Source organism: Nothoprocta perdicaria, unplaced genomic scaffold (genome assembly GCF_003342845.1).
Source record: "Nothoprocta perdicaria isolate Ctin4 unplaced genomic scaffold, notPer1 scaffold_7, whole genome shotgun sequence".
NCBI classification, from domain to species: domain Eukaryota; kingdom Metazoa; phylum Chordata; class Aves; order Tinamiformes; family Tinamidae; genus Nothoprocta; species Nothoprocta perdicaria.
The window spans coordinates 4,895,784-4,917,628 of record NW_020455976.1 but is presented as its reverse complement, the minus strand read 5'-3'; positions in this window follow the sequence as shown (position 1 = coordinate 4,917,628).

Sequence of the window (21,845 nt, the reverse complement as noted above, 5' to 3'; positions counted from 1 at the left end):
TTTGATGCTGACTAATAACACAGGCACAATTAGCACACAGCAAATTCAAGTCTGCACACAAATGATCAAGTCTGTGATGCTGCGGCATTGATATCTCTCCACCTTTCCTCTGTCTTGTCTGTCTTCTTTCTCCTCCTTTCCCTCTGCACTGTTGTCTTTTCCTATCCCCTTCCTAAGCCTTGGAAGACTCTTTGTTTTCCTTTTTCAGTCTGGTTTGTTTTTCTTTGCAAGAGGTTTGCCCTCCTCCTCTCCTTTGGACCGTTCCCCATCTGCCGCACATTAGCCAGGAGATCCCTGACAGCTCCATTTCCCACCTCGTGTTTTGTCACCATGCCCAGGCTGTTTGTGTGCATGCATGCATGTGCATGAGAGAGACAGAGACATCCAGCCCGAGCAGCAACAGAGCTTGAATCTTACACTAATTGGGAGGTGGAGCAAAACACTCGAATCTCCCCTTGCAGCAGCTGCTACCACAGCGACTGACAGCCGTAGCGTGGCTGCAAAGAGCACACTCAGTCCTGGGAATGCTGCTGAGCAAGAATTAATCAATAAATGTTAAAAAATATCCATTTCTCCCTATTCACTATAATTGGCAGCACATCTTCCTCTCCTGCATGCACTTACTGGCCATTCAGCCACTTTATCTCTGCCCTGGGACCTGCACCTACAACTGGTGCTGTGCCAGGGACAGATGTTCTTCCCATATCAACCGGAGATTTTAACCACCAGTAAGCTGGACAAGCAAGCGATGGACAAGCAAGAATCACTATCACTGCTTTTTAATAACAAAATTAGTCCCTAATCCTCAAAAGTCCATTACCTCTAAAATATGCCTGTTTTCCTGTGCGACTTGGCATCTGATAGTTAGTTGAATCCAAATTTCTGTAACTTCATGTTAAATTCTTCTCCAGAATGATTTCTTCATACATTTCCTAGAACTGAACAAACCCACAAGAGCAGTTCAGTAAAAAATGCAATAATTTACAGTAGCATAGCAACAATGGCAGAATATGTGCTCCCTGCTTATGCATTTTGATTAAGAAAATTATTCATCGTGTGTCAGATGTTTGGGAAGAAATCCATCTTGTGGTTTGTTAACCAAAAGAACAATATACTCCACAGACTATTGAGAGAAGTGGCTTTCAAGGCTGGAAAGCACTGCCAATTATTTTCTCTGGGAAGTCGATAGACCCTACGTGTGCTTGTTAGCCTGACATTTGATGCTACCTATCGGTTAATGTTCTCATCACGAAAAGCCCTTAAGCATACACTTAACTTGAAGCATATAAGGAGTGGCATTAAATTCAAGATGACTGCTTGTGGCCCTCAAGTTGCATCCATTTTTAATTGCTTTGTGGGAAAAATGCTCTTGGTCCACCCCCTGGACCCTTGGCTTGCCTTTCTCCCATGGATTCCTCCACTTTCACAGCGTGACCCCAAGCAAAAGAGCACTCTAGCTTTTTGCTAGTGCTCTGCTCCTTTTCTCCCCATCAGCATTGCACACCTCATCACCGACCCAGCATCACTTTGTGCCTAGTTTAAACCACTCGGGCTAGAACACTTTCCAGATCCAAACTGCGTGTGGATGGGTTTGAACAAGTACCAAACTGGTGCCACTAAGAAATGAATAAGATGAAAGATTCTGTTTGTTCCATTCCTGTTTCCTCCAAAGAAAAATAAACTGTGGGGTTACTGACCTCAAAACTGGTCAAGTTTTGAACAAAACTCAAACCCAAATGAGAAGATATCACTGACAATCCAAAAAAGAAAAAGGAAAAAAGGAAAAAATAAAAAGTAGCTACCATCACTCCAAAATTTGGCTACATATTATCTTGAGTCCTTCTTTAATTTCCTGTCCCCTACATTATATTGATTTGTCTTCATGATAAACACATGATGTCCTCGAACGCTTAAAATGCCTCACTTAAATGGCCACATCACAGCAGTCTTTGCCTGCTTATCAATTTTGGTATTACTCTGGGGGTAAAATTGTCCAATAAATGTGAGATTTCATTAATACCAATTTTTTTTTTTTTTTTTGCACATAGATAGGGATATGTCTCATCCACAGAACATCTTCCTGGCTGTGCTAGAAATCCTACTCTGCTTTAGCAGGTGTGGTGAATGGATCAGACCTTTGTTTTTGATCACTCAGGAGAGTGAAAAACCCTAATTTTTCTTCCAGCCTTCTGGGAGATCCAGTGGAATACAGAAGCACCAGAATGACATGCGTTTTACAAATAGTCAATAGTAGAGGGAAAGCAATTGAATTAGATCCCCAAAGCTTTACTGAGATAGATGGCCTTGGGAGGTACAGCTAGGATATTAAATGCAGTGAGAGTATAATTCTTAATTTCTAGGCATCTGCAAGAATAGTTCCCGTTCTTTGGGGAGCATTGTAGTGACTGTAGCTGGTGGATCTCTAAATGAGACCATATTTCCTTTTGATATTGCAGCATTAAGATAACTGATTCCTATACCCAGCCAAAAGATTCATATAACTCTCTCCTCCCTTTCTTAATGTGTACAACTGTAAAGCGCAGCACTGTAGGGATTTAGTGGTTGTATCTCTTTATGAGTCTTAACTGTGGCTAGAAGGAGTTGGTGAGTTTATTGATTTTAATTTCTGATATTTAGGATTTATCTTCTTGGCTTTTACTTAATGGCTGAGAATACTCGCAGTGCTCATGCAGGAGGCTGGCTACCGAGGGGCAAATTTCAGGGCCTCCTTTCTTCACCTGTGCCCTTGCTTGCTTACCTCTGGACAGACACCAGCTGCCAGGCTTTGACCGAGCGTGGTGCTCCTGTCACTCCCTCTCTGCCCAACAGCCACAGTTGAGGAGCGAGGAAGCCTAAATGCATCTCCATGAGCATCAGAGCGAAAGATCAGGCACTCCCTTTGAAGGTACTTTGCTGATGAAATCTAGATTTTGGCCTCCAACTTTGTCCTGAGATTCTGAGCCACAGTGTGGCCTTCTAGTGGAGGGAGGGATTTCAAACTCAGGTTGCTATTTGTGGGTGGCAGGATATTTTCATTGCTTTTTCTTCCCCCCCACAGAAAGACAGCTGGAATGACCCTGAAAGAAAAGAGTGAGAAAACTAGGTGAGAAAAATCCCCTTTTTCAGGCTGCTACATAAACCACACCATCCAGCTTTGCAGTAGTGAGGAAAAACTCATTGCAAAGTCGGTCTGAACCAGGCTCAGCAATCCCTGAAGTATTTCAGTGCAGAAAGGCGAGTTCAGCCTGCCTGGCTGATTTTCTTCCTGGAGTATTTAAGCACTAAGCTAAGAGAGTGCTTCATGACCGAGAGTTACTGCAGCAATGAAGGGAAGATGAAGAGCTATGAAACAAGAGGACAGTATTTGTCATCCTTGGAAGAGGTGTTTTCTCCTGTGGCTACAGCACAACACTGTGTCAGGAGCAGCAATCTCTGCAAATGATTTGCTGTTTCACCTTTCCCACTTAGCCGCTATGTTTCCCGTGACACTCTGTTTAGATCTTCTTCAGCTTCCTTAACGTGTGTGAGGCTCTGAAGCCCTCAGAGCCCCAGCCACAGGCTGCGTAGAGCTGCAACCTTAGGTATTGCTGCCAGAGACAACGAATCCCCACAGCTTGCCAGAAGTAATGAGCTCTCAGCTTGACTTTCTCACCCAGTCACTTTTTCTAGGTTTGCTAATACTGGGAGCTGTGTAAGCCTTTCTTTAAAGAGTGCTTTGCTTCCATCCATCTTTCCTTTCCCTTCTTTGTTCCAGTACCATCAAGCCTAGCAAGTTTGCTAGAGTTTTCTGCAGCTTCTATTTTGAGATGGGACCAACACCAGCCAACTGCAAAGCAGAGCTACATCCAGGGCTCTTTTCCAGTTTCCCCTGCCAACGTGAAAGGCCAGCATGCAGTCATGCCCATTACGGGTGTTATATTGAAGCGCCTTCATTCATGGGCTCATTTCTCTCTGCTCTGAGATTTCCTTGCCCCAAGTGCTCTGTTTTCCTTGGCGTAGCATGCAAGGCAAAAAGGAATCTTTACAACATGAGAATGTCTCCAGCTATGGAAAACATTTCCCCTTGCACACATCTTAGCAATAGACCCACAGCATCTTTAATGGTAGTCAGCATTTGGGAAGCAGTGACCTCTCCACATTTCATGACCAAACATAGTCTTAGCTATTGCCCACGGATAGAATAGACTCGGACAATGTTGACCAGTGGTCCCTTATCTACTGCTTTCGTCATTTCATCGCTGCCCAATTTTATGTGTTTGGAGAAAAGTCATGTTCTTGAGTTTCTACTGCTCATGATACCAACTTGGCTGGCAAAGGGAATTTGTTTCATTTGTAATGTTTCTGCTCTTATTTCAAAATATAAAGCATCTAACATGAGGCAGCCGTGAGTCATTTTTTTGCTCTGTGGTCCTCATCTTTTCCACCCTTTTGTTCTTGGAGAAGCCTTTCCTAAAATCCTAAAATTTCATAACCTGACCTCTAAGATGACTCCCTCATGTGAGACAGCACTTCAGCTTTCTTTCAGACGAAAGTTTTAAATGAAGCTAAGGCTTTGTTCTTTTCTTCTGGTGAGAAGAGCAGTCTCATACAGACTAGTACAAGCCTAAAGCATAATCCTCCAGCATGGACTTCCTGAGACTAGGCAAGTGCCACATTAAACCTATTGTCAAAGAGGCCAGAATGTGCTCTTTGCATAATAGCTCCAGATTCATCCTGGTATTAATGAATCCTGAAATCAACCACAGCATATTTTAATTCAACAATGCACTAACAGTTCTCACTTAGAGTGGGAGGGGGAAAGATCAAGATGATTTCATCCTTCCGTGTCTAATGCAGACTATGACAGATGGAAAAACCGTGGGGAATATTAATGACACAGGACAGGAGGAGATCACTGCCTTGACTGCTGGGAATGCTTGACCTCTCAATTAGCCTTCACCCCAGGTAGCTCTGGGCTGGTTGAAACTAGTTGCTGATTTTTTTTGCCTTGACTGCACACAGCTCTTTCCACAGACTGCTAACATGCTCGCTCCTGTCCTGCTCTGTGCTTCTCCCACACACACCTTTCTTCAAGCAAAGATGCTTCACATCTCTCCTGCATGGGAGAGAATCCTAATTCCAGTAACAGACTGGACATATTCACTGTCAATGGCTCCAGCTATTCCACCTTGTCTCCCCACTGAATAGCACCTGCTTATTAAAAATAGGTGCAAATTATCCTTTCAGCATGAGTATTATGGAATTATAGAAATTAAAATATTATTTATTATTATTAGAATATTACTAGAATTAGAAGAGCTTTTTTGATTGCCCTTTCATCGCCTTACTCTTTCCTTCTTTCCCTGTTCCACATATTTATCTAGCCCATTTGCTTCAATTTCTTCTGCAAAGGGTAACTCAGCTTGAGTTCTGGACAAGCATCTAGACTGCACCCACCAGATTAAGATTTGTCTCTGCTGATCTGCTTCCAGGGAGGGTAAATTATCCCTTTAGTAGCCTCATGGTAGCTTAGCTAAACTGTTTCTGGTGCTGACTAAATTCATTTATGGTTAGTTTAATAGCCCTACACTACATTGTACAATATAGAAATAATTCAGGACGATGGAGCATCATTAGCCTTTAGTGATTGCACTTGAATCTAACTGTAGGTGGGTTCACGGGCTGAAGTCCAGGAGAACCAGCTTGCTCCAGGCATCTCTGCAGAGAGATGGAGCAGGAAGCCACAGCTGGGAAAAGGGAATATAATTCTGGGGAAATTTTCAGAGAGACTGTGGGTAGGAAGAAGGAAAATGTTTGGTAGCAAAGATAAGGAACAGCAGAGGGATGGATGAAGAGAAAGCAAGCTCAATTGGGAAAACACATCCAGAGCTCAGAAACCGGCCAGCACTCATGCAAGAGATGTCTTTAAAACACCACATGCCAACAAATAATTCTTTAGAGGAAAACCAAACAAACCTGTTTAGGGAGATACAAATCTAATGAAAATAGAAGGAGACACTAGTGTTCAGCCTCACAGACAGCAAGTCTTCTGTTATCACATGCGCAAAAGAAACCTCCTTTTCTTAACCACAGTTTTGCCCTTCCCAGCAGTTACAGCTGGCCTGTCCATGCAGAGGAATCAGAAGGCACAAGGTCCATTTTGCAGGTCACTTACCTGTGTCTGAAGGAAACCTGGAAGGGAGCAGTGCAGGAGGCAAGCTAAAATTTGAATTGAGAATGAGCAACCAAGAGATTTCCAATTCATCTATAGCAAAAAAATAAAAACAACAAAAAGAAGAGGAAATAAATATATAAATAAAACCAACTCTGGCCCCTCTGCTGCCCAGAAGAGACCATGTCACACAACTGTTCCATTTTACTGCTCCTCTGGTCTATATTTGACCTTCCTAGGGACCAGTTCAGCTCACAAATCCATCATAAAACAAAATATTTTCTTCTTGCATTTTTTCCAATTTCCCTAAAGTTATTTTTTTCTGCCAGATTCACTAGAGTTGAATCAATGCAGAGAAGGTCAGGCAGGTGCCAGAGCTTGTGCAGATAAATGGCAGGAACTCAAAGGTAGGACCGAAGGAGATGCCAGCTCAAAAAGCAGCAGTGAGATCAGCCTGCCTCATCCCATGACGTCCTTAGTTGGGAAAACTCCTGGGACAGGGACCGGGCTTTTTCAGTTCATCACACTTCTTGATGTGTACCTATGGTCATAGACAGCAATATCCATAATGCACCCTGAATGAAACACAATCTGCACACTATAATCTATATATCTTTCCTTCCAGGGAGCCCCAGCATGGACATTTACTCAATCTAGACATTGAGCTATATGGTGCATCCCTGTCTGATGAGCTACCAGCTCGCTGATTCCTGTCAGGGTTCCTGTATCCAACACCTTTGGAGCAGGCATTTTTACCGGCCACACTCCACATAGATAAGCGGCCTCAGGCTTTTCCTCCTGTCAGGTTACAAAGATCATCTTATTTTAGAGCCACTCTCTTGCCCATATAGATGCCAGCAAGAGGAGTATGGGTTGGACTGTGTTTTCTTTAGTTATAGTTACTTCTTAAAGGATGATTGATAATAATGACTCTGCTTAAAATGTGGAGCTGCCAGCAGGCAGACTTGAAAATCCCTTTATTTCCTTTACCAGGCTACACTTTCCATTGTATTTGGATCTGTTTTCACTCTGCAGGGGCAGAAAGGTTCAGCCAAGTCATCCACCAAGGGACTGGCAAGGAAATTGGGAGCAAGACCAAGGCAGAAAACAAGTAACATTAACCCCCTCTGGCTATGGGAGCATGTTGGCCTTTTGGAGGAGTATTCGTGTACAAAGTTTTGTGGTAATGAAATATCATCTTACACTAGATGATAAATAGGAAATGGGGACATTGGGTTTTCAGGGAGTGAAAATAAAGCTCCAGCAGAAGACAAACACTTTTTCAGTATTTCCCAGCAAGTCACGTTCTTCCCCTTACATGCTCCTTCACATCTAATGTCCTAAGACATGGTCAGAAACAACGCTGACCTTCCTGCTAACCAACCCTGGTGCTATTGAACTGGTCAATCAACTCTGAAATTTATAAGCTTCTCTTCAGCTTGGAAACACTAATAATATTTGAAAGTTTCTTAAGCACAGCTGTTCTAACAGGATTGCTTGGCTGTTGGCCATTTCACACTGCACATTGTTCGATGGGGGGACAATTTGATCATTACAGGATGTATTTGCCCAAGGTTGTAGAGCTCCCTGACACCAGCAGCAATATATCACAGATAAATTCAATCCATTGGATGAAAGCTCGACATTGTTAGCAGCCACTGCAGGGATTCTCCTGCTCACAGCAGTGGGAACATGCCAGGTGGGGATAAGATTGGGAAGGGCATGGGGACATTTTTGGAAATGCTACCATGCTCCTTGCAAGTGGAAAATTAATAATTCATGCTCATTACAAAATTCATGCTCCAAAACCACAAAATCATAGTGTCAGCTAGTTCTCAATTCTACATGAAAAAAAAAAAAAAAAAAAAAAAAAAAAAAAAACAGTTTTCTAGGTTATGAAAAATAAATTGTATTTAAAATGAGATATAATCTTAAATTTATCTGGAGATACAATCGCTTCCTAGTCAAAGACTGCCAACATAGTGAGTGCTGCTGACTGCACAGTATTCAGGGTATTTTGTTTTATGTTGATATTAAAGAAAGAAAACAAATAGATCATGGTGCAGAGAAAAACTTCCTGGGTCATAACGTCCAGACTTCTAGTACCACAGGCACCATATAATTGATTCCTTTTCATCTGGGTTATCTCTGGTCTTCTAGATGGATGTAGAAAAAAAATGTAAAACAGGAGAAGCAAAGCTGGCAATCAAAAAATAAAAAAAAAAAAAAGAAATATTTCATCTGTGCCATAAACAAACCAGCATTAATGGGGAGCGTGCAGCCCGCCCAGAGCAGGCGAGCGCGTCCCCTCAGTGCCGGCTGCTCCCGTGCCCATCGCCTGCCACGGGAAGGGCAACAGGCTGCGACCTGCCACCATCACCACCTTGAAGAGCAGCCCTGATTCCCCAAAACTAATGAAAACCACAGCCTGTGCACCTGATAATAGGGATTTGTCTTGGAGTTCATTTAATGTGTTTAGAGAGAGAGAATGAAAAGGCTGATGAGTGTATTAATATCCCTGATCTCTTCATCGGAGGGGGAAGTAATTAATGTGAAGCTTTCTGCCTCATAAAGCCCTTCCAGACCTATGCCTATGAGTAGGCTATTTTTAAATATATAGTATTCTTAAACAGGCACTTGCCTAGAATAGACTAAGCTTTGTAATTGCAGCGTAATAGATAAAACACTGCTCTGGGCTTTATGAAATCTGAAGTCCTGTCTCTCTACTACAAATGTATCTCTTTCTCTGGTCTGCATATGGTGATATGGAAATATTAAAGGTGCAATTAAAAATAATAAGGAAGGTCTCTGACCTCCCTGTTCCCCCATCTGAGTTTAGCTACATTATCCACACTAGCTGCGCTGCACGGGACTTCCAATGGGACTTCATCCATGTAAAATGTTCCTGTTGAGCTGATGGGGTCTATGTGGGAACTGGGAATATCTCCATTCCAGACCCTGGAGGAGATAAGAATCAGCCCCACAGCTTTTACCAAGGTAAAGAAAGGGAGAAACAACAGACAGCTAGAGGTAGAAAGACTTGATTGCAACCAGCCAGGAATGAGTGCATTGTGGAGAAGCTAGAACTTCCTTTGGTTTGATCCTTGAATCTGAATTTCAGTTGTCTGAATACATGTGAATACATGTGACCCAAAATGCAGGGAATACCAAAAATCCTCTCCACTGCTTGGAGACAAAAGTGGCACAGAGCCATCATAGCAGATCCCCAGCACAACAGGTACTTAATCCAATCACACTAATGAATTTCTCTCCACCTTCCAGTCCTGGGTAACTCCTGACGTCCCAGAAATGGAACAGGGCTCTTTAGTTCACTGCTGGAAGGAGCTTTACGTCCCACAACCTTAATTGGCTGCACCCTCAAAGCTGGAGCTTTCAGGCAGCACAGCCTGGGTCTTGGTTTAGAGAACATACACACACGTGGGAAGAAATGGGAGAGCTCACAACATCAAAAGGAAAAGAAGTTAGATAATGGGAAGGTAAAAGGAGGCTCTGGACTAAGGCCAAACATAAGGGCAAGAGGAAGACAAGAGACAAGAGCAATTACTATAATAAAGACATATAATGGGTGGATATATATAAATATATCCATCAGACATGCCCATCCCTTGCAAACCCTCCAAAACAGCACACTAAATCCTGGTAAATCCTCCCAGCCTCCCGCAGGTGCTGCTTATGCTGTGTGGCCCCAAAAATGGCCTATCAGTTTATTGTAGTGGGAGAAATCCAGAAGCAGCAACAGCCACAGCTAGAAGAAATCTGAGAAGAGAGGACAAGGAATATCTCAATACCCCAAAACGTCTCCACATAACTTTGCTTGCACCAAGTTGGCTTGAGCCAAGCCCCAGCCTGAAGAGGGAGTAACATAAACACATATGTTTATCCTCCAGGAACCCCACACCACCAAACATTTGCCTCGCACAATTCCACAGGCACACGATTGACTGCAAAAACTCACTCACTTTAGGCAGGCTTTTTTCTCCCCCACACTTTTGAAGATAGACCGGTCTTAGTCTTGGTTTCTGGTCTTGGGTACAGAAGCAGAAGCTCATCTGCAGCAGGGAGCAGTTTTCACTCATTATGCATTTATACACTTAGTCAATGTATGTATCTATTGGGGAAGGCAAGTGAGCAGGCCCTACACAAACATAGTGACCTCTGGTGCCATCCCCAAGCCCTCACAGCAGAAAGGCACAAGCCAGGCAAGGCACTGGATATCCAGCAACCCCAACCCCTCTCAGACCGCAAAACTGCTTTGTTGCACTTGCAGAAAGGTCTTTAACACTAAAAGTTTGAGCCAAGCACTCAAGCTTGATCTCCACTGCTCAAAGCCAGACAAAGAAGATTTAGCTCCTAGTACTAAAAGCCACATCCTAGCACTCAAGCCAAAAATGCTAATCGCGTAGCATGTAACGTGAAGCAGCATGAGGACTCGCAGTCATCGCACCAGCTGCAACAATATTGTCTTTCTTTTCCTTCCAGGGGTTCTGTTGCCCCGGGCTGACAGTGTTCACTTGTTGAGCAGCTCTTTGGTGGTCTGTGGGAAGCTGATCAGCCTTCTCAGCGGGGTGGTTTTAGTTCAGCAGGGATAATTTAAGACCAAGACTGCCAATCTGCTGGCCAGATTAGGAAGGGCACCTGAGGCTGCTCAGGGGCTACCTTCCAGTGGAATGAGTAGCTGCTTGACACAGGGATCTTTTCTCAGATAAGTAATAAGCTGTATTGATTTTCCTCAAAAAGAAAATTGGACTTTTACAAACAGCACATCAAGCTGCTGGAGTCCGGATGTGGCCAAAGTGATCTTGTGACCATGGCAGACTCTCATCTTATCATGAAAGAGCTGGAAAAAAAAAGTGTCAGTGAGTTTATTCCACAATGACAGGTTGCACCAATAAAAATAAAACTCATTGGGAAAGAACCAGGCTAACATGCCCTAAAGGAACAGTTCACACTCACCTGCTTAGAAAAACAACTGCACAAACAGCTCCACCACTTTTCCTTGAGGAACCTCCTGAGTACTCAACTTGACTTGAGTACTTTCCTTGAGGCAAGACCACCTTTTATCAGGTGGTCTGTTCATGGAGATCACACAAATGCTGTAACTACTGCCCAGACATGTCTCCAGCAATGACCACAGCTGATATGAGCAAAAATAACTCATATGGGGATTCAGAGCATCTGAAAATGTGTTTTCCCTCATTCTTGAGCTGTTGAATATCTTTGACCTCTCAAGTAAGACTCTTCATCTGGCAAAGCCCATGAGATTGCTCACTGATACCAGATTATTTAGATCGGACAAACAGAGGTTTAGGCATAATTCTGCTACTTTGATCCTGAGCTTCCAATGCTTAGTTATAATCTCCATTTCAATGCCCATGCTTCCAGTGCCCATTCCATTCCAATGCCCATGAAGCCGACCTGACAGCAGAAAATTATTCTGACAATTTCTAAGCTGTCAATGGAATATTATTCCTGCCCTGGAACCCCTCCAAACCTCCTGGCATCCCTGCAGCGCATTCTGCCTTTCCACAGAATAGAGGCTGGCAGCACCAAGTCTTTATGGTGTCTGGGAACTGCCCTCGCTTCCTTCAGCACATGTGGAAGAGCTGCCTCTGCCTCTCCCAACAGTCTGGTCATGCCGGTGCCATTCACATCTCGCTCCACCTCTGGCACCAGGGCAAGGAGTTAATGATGCTGAACTTCCCACACAAGATGCTGAAGGAACACTTGGCTGGTGCGGGGCTCCCTGCTGGGCTCGCTGGGATCTGTTATCTGAGCTGGCTAATTGCAAGTGAAGAGAATATCGCTCCCTTCCGCTGCGGGGGTGTGTGCAGGGCCCGCTTCCACTCACTCCCTCCTTCCTCCACCTTGCCAGCCCCTTCCTCCATCCTGCTGCTGTTGATCCTTCCAGCCCAAACTTGTGTGGTTGCTCCCTCCAGGGGCAAGCGCTGCTCTGGAGCAGCACGCTCGGGTTTTAGGGCATGGGCTTTAAATTCCCCTGAGCCCTCAAATTCCCCCGAGCTCTGAAATTCCCCCCGAAGCAAGAAAAGTTTCCCATTCCTGAGAGGAGTCAATGCAGCTGCATTATTTTCCTTGGCTTGCTGCACCAACTCGCTGGGCAGCAGTTTGGGGAGGAGCTGATCCCTGGGGTGAGCGCTGCAGCAGTAGACAGCTGGGCAAAGCTACAGATGGAGGCTTGTCTGCAGCCTCTGTGCTCCCTCCTGGAAACACAACCCTGCCCTGGACGGTGTGGCTGTACCCCGAAATCCAACCCCAGCTGCCACATCTCCATCCAACAGCACCAGCCTCCGAGGTGGCCCCAGCACCACCTCCTGCTCCCAGCTCCAGCCCCAAACCCACTAGGATGCCACCAGCACAGAGGCAGCCGGGCACCCATCCCACAAGAGGCGCCAGCAGGATTTTTGGCTGCGATAGGGCAATAACCAGGAGCTTGGCTGTTAAATGCTGTGGCACCTAATGGCTCTTTACACTTTCATTCAGCCATCGGAAGACTCCTGTCTCCGGCTTAAATGAGATCGGCAGACTGTGGGATTGAGCACTTATAGGCAATAATTTCTCTCATTCACAGGCACTCACAGAAACCTAACAGAAAAGAAAAAAAATCACAAAATTAGAAAACTAAAGAGAAAAATCAATAACAATAAGCTCAGTAAAAAGAAGTGTTAATTTTGTGTTGGTAAATGGGAATTACAGGAAAGTGGAAAATAAATAAAAATGCAAATGCAAAGTCATAAAAAGCCCAGTTAAAAGAAGCAGCTGACATACTTCCCTGAATCAGAATGGGATGCAATTATAATCACAGAATAGGATTTTTTCATATTTATCATACCAGTCATTTTTGTGTTTCACTTAGTACATAAGAAAATCTGGAGAATATTACCATCCCTCCAGTAAATCAATGTCTTATTTTTTAAAAACACAAAGGGAAGAGAGATTTATAGGAAGTCTAGTTTATAAAAGCAAATAATGTTTTTTTTTCTAATGTGATTCAGAAAGTTTATACCTGTAAGTTGTGAACTTACCATCACTGGGAGTGGTCAATAAGATGCCCTTGTTGGATGTGTGGACACCGCACGTGTAGCTATATCTCTCTTAGATTTAAGCAGAGCAGCCTTGCTGGTGGCTGCAGGGAAGGGGGGCTCGAGGACACTCCAGGCCACATGGCAGATCCCGGTGCCCTCAGCCTGTTGCAAATCCCATGGCAGCACATGTTCCCTGCAGCTTGCCCCAAATTACCCCCGTGTCTATCCTGCATCCGTGTTGCTCACCCCTAGAGCAGTGTTCAGTCCAGCTGAGTGAAGGGAGCCACTAGCAGGAACAGCAGGGACCAAATCCTGCTCCATGCCCCAAAAATGAGAGGTCTGATCTCAGCTGATCACGTTCACACGGCATCTGCCCCTCTTCCTGATCCAGCTCGTCTTAATGCGGACATTTAAAATGGGTTGTATCCATTCAGCCCTGGACTGCCGGTTCACATCACTGAGGAGATTCCTAGGCCTCCTTTTGGGAGGACTTAGAAGAACCCGCTTGGCCAGGGTCTGGGAGATGAAGTGAAACCTCATGTGTTTAATTTAGAGCATTGAATATACAATTTCAGGCTTGATTTGGCCATAACTATTCTCTGCAGGGAGGCAGTCTGTGCTACCAAGCAGGGAGAGAAGCACAAGCTCGGATCTACAAGCCTTTCCAAGGAGGAGGTCTGCTGCAGGCTCCCCTTCACAGCAACTGTTGCACTGTAATAAGAGTTTCTACCCAGAAACAAACAAACAAAATAAAAACATTTTCCATTTCTTTTGTCAGTACCTTTCCTGGCAATTAAAAAAAAATCATTCAAAAGATAGCAGATATGAAGTAGGGGTGTCCTAGGAGAAAGAATTTGGTAATAAGGCCAGGAAATTAGCATTTAGAGCTAGGCGATTTCCAGATGCACTGTGGTCGTGCCATACCCCATTATGCTGTGATGGGCACGAAGATAGGTAAATCTTTGCCCAGGAAGCCAGCTGCTTTGTACATAGATACAGCCACTGAGAAGCCCAGCGTTGGGTTATAACACACGAGCCTGTTTGTAGACCTGTATTTGCAGAGCAAAGCTACACAGTAGGGACTCAAGGGCAGGAAAATCCAGGGGTCAGGTAGAAAGGCTAATAATGCAGCTAAATAGGCATGCACACACTGCTCATCTCCCGTGACAGAAGATTTAAGATGTCTAGGAACTGAATACAGTGTTTGAGTTTTCCCCCGGCAAGTGCAAAAGTCTCTGCCCCTGCTGAAAGATTGATAAAAACAAGGCTTTGGGGATGTGTTATTGCTGAAGGATTTCCTCTTATTCCAGCACCACAGAAACCCACATTCTCCTAAGTTGCCTGCATGAGAGGCTGGTGTTCAGTATCCCTTCTCCATCCGGATTATGTTTTTAGCCTTTGAACATTGAAGAGCTGCACCAAAACCCGAGGAAAATTTGCCCTGTGATGTGGATTGGGCTGTCAGCAGGTAAGCAACACAGTCTGAAATCTCTGACTTCTGTGGCTCAGTTCTCTGGGAATAGACCTAGCCAAGCAATGCATCTTTGGAGTTACTTGCAGCAATCTGCTGTGACAGCAGGTGACTTGAGGAGTATTTACCGAAAGATGGATTTTCCTCCCCATTGCGCCTAGAGCAAAGCAGTTGGGTAAAACTAAAATGATCACAAAAATTACACACAGTGACAGAGGCAAAGCATGTCACAAGAAAAATGCCTTCTGGTGTTGGTTTTGTGAGGGGTATCCCAGTTGGGTTCTGAAAAGCTTCCAATGCTTCCATCAGTTAATTGATCTGTTTAAAACAGCTCAAAGAAATACTGCAGCTTCCTCTCTGCAATATTGATCAGCCTGTTTCGGGGGCTGGAATAACTCCTCAGCAATGAGGAATTCTGTTGCAGAAGCTGAGTGTTTAACCCAGCTGAGTGTTCTGGGCCAAAAGCCCTGGATTAAGGGTCTGTTTAAGTCCCGTGTTAATGTGCTCCTGAGTGAATCATGGCTGGCAAGCAGCCTGCCAGGCAATGGCACAGAGATGCTCTGAGCTCCCATTGCTCATCACCCCCAGCCCAGCAGACCTGGTGGATTTGGCTGTCCGTCCCTCTCTGTGGCTCTCTTGGACTTACGCATTGTACTAAAGCATTTGTGTAATGATCTAACAAATCCGATAATAGTTCAGGACCCTAGAAACTCCCTTGAGAAACAAAGCTGACACTTAACTAACCTTCTCCATTAGCTCATGCATTGCCAAGCCCTGATGCAATCCTGACTTCTCAGTCCCATCATGACGTCATTTAGATTTTCACACAGGCCAGGAGAGATGAACTGAACTCCAGCAAGCAGGTCTGAGAATAAAATTTCCCTCCAGAGACATGCTCAGTTTCAGAGAAGCTGGGTAGGAAGGCACAGTGGTTCTGCACAATGTATAAATTTCTTAGGCCTCTAGATCTGAGGTCTTCTCGTTACATTCTCCATAGATACTGGCTGTGAAGGTATCTTTGCTGGCATACATAGAATCATAGAATCATAGAATGCCGAAGGTTGGAAGGGACCTCAGAGGTCATCGAGTCCAACCCCCCTGCTCACGCAAGGTCACCTAGAGCACGTGGCACAGGGCTGCATCCAAGCGGGTTTTAAAGATCTCCAAAGAAGGAGACTCCACAACCTCTCTGGGCAGCCTGTTCCAGTGCTTTGTCACCCTCACAGTGAAGAAATGCTTCCTTAAGTTCCTGTGGAACTTCCGATGCTTCAGTTTCAAGCCATTTCCTCTAGTCCTATCGCTGTCCACCACCGAAAAGAGGCCGCCCCCCTCCTCCTCACTGCCTCCCTTGAGGTATTTATACACGCTGATCAGGTCCCCCCTCAGCCTCCTCTTCTCCAGGCTGAACAGACCCAGCTCTCTCAGCCTTTGCTCACAGGGCAGATGTTCCAGGCCCCTGATCATCCTGGTAGCCCTGCGCTGGACTCTCTCCAGCAGCTCCACATCCCTCTTGTACTGGGGAACCCAGAACTGGACGCAGTACTCCAGATGTGGCCTCACCAGGGCTGAGTAGAGGGGGATGATCACTTCCCTCGACCTGCTGGAGACGCTTTTCTTAATGCACCCCAGGATCCCGTTGGCCTTCTTGGCCACCAGGGCACACTGCTGCCTCATGGTCAACTTGTCGTCCACCATGACACCCAGGTCCCTCTCTGCGGGACTGCTCTCCAGCAGGTCCACGCCTAATCTGTACTGGTGTCCAGGGTTATTCCTCCCCAAGTGCAGGACCCTGCACTTGCCCTTGTTGAACCTCATGAGGTTTCTCGCCGCCCAGTCCTCCAGTCTGTCCAGGTCCCTCTGGATGGCAGCACAGCCCTCAGGGCTATCAGCTACTCCACCCAGCTTGGTATCATCTGCAAACTTGCTGAGGGAGCACTCCAGCCCTTCATCCAGGTCGTTAATGAATAAGTTGAACAGGACCGGACCGAGAACTGATCCCTGGGGTGTCGACACCACTAAGTACAGGCCTCCAGCTGGACTCCGCACCATTGACAACCACTCTCTGCACCCTGCCATCGAGCCAATTCCTAATCCACCTCCCCGTCCACACATCTATCCCACACCTTTGGAGCTTGCCCAGGAGGATGCTGTGAGGGACAGTGTCAAAAGCCTTGCTCAAATCCAGATAGATGACATCCACCGCTCTGCCCTCATCTATCCAGCTAGATATTCCTTCGTAGAAGGTGATCAGGTTAGTCAAGCAGGATTTCCCCTTGGTGAATCCATGCTGGCTACTCCTGAGCACCTTCTTCTCCTCCATGTGTCTGGAGAGAGCAGCCAGGATGAGCTGCTCCATCACTTTCCCGGGGATGGAGGTGAGGCTCACTGGCCTGTAGTTACTTGGGTCCTCCTTCTTGCCTTTTTTGAAGACCGGAGTGATGTTGGCTTTCTTCCAGTCCTCCGGCACCTCCCCCGTTCTCCAGGACCTTCCAAAGATGATGGCGAGCGGCTCGGCTAGGACATCTGCCAGTTCCCGCAACACTCTGGGGTGCATCCCATCAGGGCCCATGGATTTGTGGGTGTCGAGGCTCCCTAGATGCTCTCTGACCCACTCTTCCTCTACCCAGGGCAAGCCTTCCTCTCTCTGGCTCTCTTCGTGTGTCCCTAGGGCCTGGGATTCTAGAGGGCTGCCCCTGACAAACACCGAAGCAAAGGCAGCATTCAGCAGCTGCTGAATGCTGCCTTTCAACATCAAAAAGATAAGGCAAAATCATCAGGTAGGGGGATGGAGAAGTGTGCACTTTGTAGGGTGCACGTGTCTGTTCTCCATCCAGAGGTAGAACACTCTGATATGTACATTGTGAATGAAATAAGCTCACGTTCGTCAACTCCACTGGAAAAAAATCCCCCTGTACGCTTCTTGAAGGAGGCCCAGGGGCTGATGGATCACTGCTCGGAAAGAGCAAATCTGGAGCAGTGTTTAACAACAGATCAGTGAGAAGTTTAAATGGAAAATCCTTGAAGAGTGTTTTTATGCTGTTCGAATGAGCACCAAAGGGTACCTTACAGGTTTCCAGTCATTGGCAGGCTCTGACGTCACCATCTGTGTTCACAACCTCAATTCACTCTGCACACAGTGTTCCCAGCAGCATCTGGAGCTACTAGCTTAAGAAAGAAACTCTTGAGAAACTGAGGCAAAGAAACATGGGAAAAAGAGAAACTAACCTACCTGCTTCTGCAGGACTGCCAGATCCTGCACCCAGAGAAGTTCCGTTAACAGGAGGACTGTGTGAAAGGGTTGCTGGGGGTTGAAGAACAAGATAGCTCTAGTATGGCCTCATTTGTGAGGATCATTCTCTCTTGTTCCCCATCTCTTAATATTTCACTAGCTTTTGCTTCAAAAAACAAACACATGCAAAAATAAGTTAATAACGTGTGACTCCCTTTCTTGAGCATTAAAAACTTCACCACTGTGGGAAGCTATAGATGCTAGTCTCCTGATCCTTAGAAACTCTTGTGTATACTCACAAACATCCCAGAACTGCGACTAAAGACGATTGCCAACACGGCAAAGTAGGAGCCGGTGACTCATCGGCCTCTCCCGCAGGCAAACCCTGCTCACTTGCATCCACGCTTCCCTCCGAGGCTGAAGACATGGGACAGTGTACAGCCCATCTTCCAGCCTTCTCCGGACAGTTTTTCCCATGCCTACAAGTACATCTCTTGCCTCCAATGAGAGTTCTCCATCCCTCCTCTTCTGAAGTGACAAGCTGCCTTAGACTAGTCAGAATCACATTTGGTTCTCATTTGCTAACAGACATTCAAGATAATATTTTTAGAAGAAGCTGTATGAGGGTTTGCAAAAAAATAGCCTCCTATGCTTTTATCCTAAATGGGGCCTTTTCCAAGCTTCTTTTTCTACTTTAGTCATATTTCTAAAACTGTTCACATTAGACAATTCAGTCCTGAAGGAGCATTACATAGACCCTCCTTACACTCCTGTTGCTTACGTCTTTCTCTGTGTCAGAGGGCAAAAGCATGAGCAGCTGAGCCAAACCCAATGCGCTTACCCCATGGATGAGCCCCAGTTTGAGAGCCAGATATGGTTGACAACAGATTTTTCAGTGTTAGTTGGTTGCTGCTCATGGTCATGCATCAAGAGGAGCAGCTTCCCAAGGCTGATCCATCACCATCACTTGCAAGTGTCTCAAAGGCTGAAAAGCCTTGATGGGCAGCCTGGTGTCATCCATCAGGCATAGGAGCCTCATGTCTCCAATAATGGACCAATGCAGAGTTTCAGGCAATTTTCCTAAAACAGCTTGAGGCGAGCTGCCTGGGGTTTGGCTCTGAGAAGATGGCATATGGCCCGACCAGCCAACCTGGGCCACTGGGTACCCTTCAGAAATGCCATTCACTGTGCTGGGGGACTCTGTGACAGAAATTCCCCGGGCTGCAAAATCTCCAGAGAAAGGAGGGATATCAAACCAAAGGAGGAACTGCCTATCCCTAAAGTCGCTGGAGGCAAAGGGATGAAAAAATGGGCCCAAGAAGCCTAGTCAAAAGTCCACAGGGTTCATCCCATCTCTGCCTGCACTACCACTGTAGGGAGCAGTAAAAACAAGTTGGATGTTGGTTTTCTGACTCATACTGGTGGCTTTATCTGCTGTCCCTCACTCGTTATCAGAACACATCTACCCACAGCCTCTGTGTTCAAGGGAATGATCTGCTCTCAAAGGCAGAGCAACATCTTCAGGTGGGTGACAGCAAGGACGCCCAACACTCACTTTTGTGCCACAGCTTTTTTGCTTGACCTTTTCCAAGTCACTACACCTCTATGAATGGGCTTCACTAGCTTCATCCCCAGGCAGGAGGTGATGAGAGGGACACGCCGTTAATCTGCTAATGGTTCTGAAGCGTTTTGGATGCCAGCAGATGGAACTGGTCTGCTGGATAATTAGAGCACTGTATTTATCCACATGATTAATGGGACAGCTTGTCTAAACATACAGATCACATTACTGTGTTCTGACAGTAATTTTATTTAGAAAACTCCTGCTGAGATCTTGTACATACTTTTAAAGCACAGCTTGCTGTACCCCAAACCAAACACAAATCAGGTAAACTGCTGCCATACGATGGGGTGGATGCAGGGGGAGGAATTGTGCTGAATAGAGGCACTGAAAACCTGAGCAATGAAGGCCATACATCCCTAGCCCATCTCTTTATCATTTCTACCATCAACCAGCACCCTGCGTATAGGACAGGAGCTGCAATACTGCACAGCCATGAGAGGGCTGCACATAAAGACTCAAAAAAAATGGTCTGAAAAAAAATGTGGGAAATAATCTAATCCACTTTTTTTTGTCCAAAAGACAAACTCTAAATCATCCCTGTCCCACCTTCTGCAAATTGTGGAGCAAACACTGACACTGGGCTCAGGGATCAGTGACTTCAACATGACTTCACCAGTTTACTCTCGCTGGAGAACTGACCTCAGCTGAAGTCCTCTTAGGGGCTCAGCTGCCCCCCACAAGCCAAGCACATCCTGTCGTGTGTGTTCCTCGCTTCAGGATCCATCTGTGCCGACCACCTGCATGCAGGATCTTCAGGACATTTCTGCACCATCTGTGATGGTGTGTGAGACCGCACAGATCTGGCACTACCTGTGTCCCAGAGGCACATCACATGGAGACGACATGTCCTGCCCATCAGTGCCGAGCAGGATCAGACACACATGAAGCTCTGGGAACACATGAACCCACACATCCCTCCTCTGTTTCAAGCAGCTAGAGAGAGGACACAATTGCACATGACTGATAATCCAAAGTGCTTTGATTCACATGAAAAACACTAAATAATTTACCTAAGTAAGTGCCTTTATGCTAACAAATGAAATTGTATCTACTCCTGCAGGAACAGAGTGGACTTTTTGTCACTGCAGGTTATAAAGCAATGTCAGGCTCTTAGAGATATAGTACAGTGCTGCAAAATTTATAAGATATCTGAATTTACTTTATAAATGAGATGAGATGTATCAGATTCTTTTCCAGGAAGCAGGACTTGGGACCCTCAGTCCTAAGCAAAATGTAGGCCCTTGTTTTCATTCCTCAACCACTGGCAGGTGTATTTGGGCAAATATCTACATTCAAAACCAAGCAGTGAATTTCTGACAGCTGCATATAAGTGCTTGAGCAGGGGGACAGAGTGGCAAAGATGTGTAGCAAGGTCTTAGTGCTTCCAAAGGCAATAAGGCGCGAGCTCCGGCTGTACTTACATGTGTCACACACGGCTGCTGGTTGCACCACCTCACTGCTGCATCTTCACTTCTCCTCTGCGAATCCCGAATTGCCTCCCGGAGACTGAGCAAGGCACAAGCCTCATCACTGCCCTGGCAAATGCTTCACGACAGAGCCCCGTGTTGAAAGGCACCGCACAGCCACTGGCATAAAGGCATTTAAATCCTAAATTCTCATGTGGTTCAATTTGGATAAATGGGAAAAAACATTCCATCAGCCTCTTCTAGCACTTTCAAGTCTGGATGTGCAGCAGCTTTATGCCGAGCATTTCCCCAGCCTGCTCTGCCACCTCTTGTTTTCCATTCATTTTGTTTGTATCCATACAAATGCCATCCTTCTTCCCACTCCCTATCAATGTTGTATCAGCAGCAGAGCAATCCATGCAGCTAAGGTGGAGCTAAGCATGAGAACAGTTGTTCGACTAAGAGGAAAAAAACATCCATCCCTGTCATGGACGGACACAGAAGATGCTGATCGCTTCCCTACAGGGCCCTTGGGGTGTCTGGCCCACTTCTCACCAAGCTGTGTGACTTGAAGAAGATGTTTCCATGGGAATCACACAACAATACGGGCAGGAAGGGGAATTTCTGGGGATGCTGAGCAATACCTAACACAAGAGCAGGTCATTTCCACTGCAAAGGGCTTAAGCCAACTAACCCCGGACTGCGCTGCCAGTTGACAGCTAGAATTGTCTAATTTACTGCAAGAAACCCATATCAGACCAAAGGTCATTTGTACCAGTCACACGGCCCAAACACATCTTCTCTGTGGTGATTAGCCCTAGCAGAGCTATGGGAGCCACTGATTTCCCTATCCACTGCACTGCTTACCTTGCTTTCCTCCGTGCATGCCTCATTTGGTGTTTT